The sequence below is a fragment of the Cryptomeria japonica genome, chromosome 5 (assembly GCF_030272615.1).
Source record: "Cryptomeria japonica chromosome 5, Sugi_1.0, whole genome shotgun sequence".
In the NCBI taxonomy this organism is placed as follows: domain Eukaryota; kingdom Viridiplantae; phylum Streptophyta; class Pinopsida; order Cupressales; family Cupressaceae; genus Cryptomeria; species Cryptomeria japonica.
In genome coordinates this window covers 811,761,387-811,762,933 of record NC_081409.1, presented here as the reverse complement: position 1 = coordinate 811,762,933, position 1,547 = coordinate 811,761,387, and the positions used below count along the sequence as shown (strand labels likewise).

General features: G+C 33.6%; 1 long non-coding RNA gene across 1 annotated transcript; it reads left to right on the top strand.

The window, feature by feature from the left end:
- The first annotated feature begins 314 nt into the window (after positions 1 to 314).
- Positions 315 to 1,273, top strand: LOC131043011 (uncharacterized). Its single transcript, XR_009105350.1, has 2 exons — positions 315 to 475; positions 893 to 1,273. It is a non-coding gene; the product is annotated as an uncharacterized LOC131043011 (long non-coding RNA).
- The last annotated feature ends 274 nt before the right edge of the window (positions 1,274 to 1,547 follow it).

Below are 1,547 nucleotides of genomic sequence, written 5' to 3'. Positions count from 1 at the left end.
AACCCATTGACAACAACTTATAATTTAATTGAATACAAATTACAAGAATGGTGATATTTTTTTACATTATTATACATTTCTCCATTATTCTAATAAAAAAAATACTTTGTTAAGTGCCTATGTTTACACTTGTATTGAGTTTTTAAAGGACGGTTTTCAACTTGCATTTAAAAAAAATAAAAATCCAAAGCATCAAAAACCCTAAACAGAAGCGCACGATTTAACAACTCCTCATAACAATCCCTATAATAGAATATTCCCACTTATCCTCCTAACTGCACGTTCTACATAAATAATAAATATATGTGCCTAAATTCCGTCACTTAACAGAGGAAAGCTGTTTTTCTCTTGCCGTTCAAAGATCCCTGTTCAGTCTATAAATACCAGACAAACCAAACACAATATTCACTTGACAATTTTCTTCTGGCCAGTAGCAGATATGGGGGACAAACAAAGATTCCACATCCACTTCCAGGTTATTATTTTGCAGGTTTACTTATATATTCTTCTTGTATTTCACTCAAGGCTTTTAAAGGGTTGTGAGAAGTTAACTGGAGGCAGAGTTTTATCTATCCCTTCCTGTTACTGCCTTAAGTTTTTTCTCATTTATCTGCAGTTAACAGGCATGGGTTGATAAACCTCTGCATCCATTGTGATCCTTCCCCTTGTAAAGCTCATCTGGTTGCAATACCCAGATCATTTTTCAGACAATGTTTTGCTAGTTTGAAGGAAAAAAATCATAAAAATATTTTGAACTGGTTAGATTTTCAGTGTCCATTATAAAAAATTTCTAATTTTTTTTTTAGGTTCAATTGTATAAAAGATTTTTGTATCAAAGTTTGAGATCAAACTCTGAGAGTAACTGCAGGTAAAAAAAACTTCTGTCCTGCAGTCCTTCTAGTTCTACCCACCTGCAACAATGCTATATTCAGCAGATCTGCTTGATGTTTAATGTGGGTTCCTAGAGATTGTTCTTGCAGAGCTAAATTTCAGATATGGGTTCTCTCTGACTAGTTTATTTGATTGGATTTCACTGTGACCTGTAATGGGTTCTTAATTTGTAGAGTTTGTTATGCTCTGTCAGATCTAATGTCACAAGAAAATGGGAATTAGGACCAAGTACAATCTGTATTTGGTGCTGCAGGCCTAATTTGGATGGTGATGTTATTTGTTGGATTTACTGGCCATATTTGTAAGGGGTTGATTAGAATTTTTTTAATGTTTATTTGGGTGTATTAGGTAGGTAATGTAATGACTCTGCAGTTGCCTTTTAGCTGTTTTTTCACTTATCTGCAATTTTTTCTGTATCCATTGAAAAAAAATTGTGTGGTTTGAGTATAGGGATGCATCTATTCGGGCTTCAAAAGGACACTACAGATTGACTAACATCACACGTTTTATACGATTGATTTTGCAATTAATTGTTAACATGCGGCTAACACACTGTACGAAAGGTCCGTTTTGAAACCAGAATAGACACAGCCTGAATATAGTATGTAGACTATTTGATAAGTGATTTGATTGGAAAACATTTATAATGACTTTGT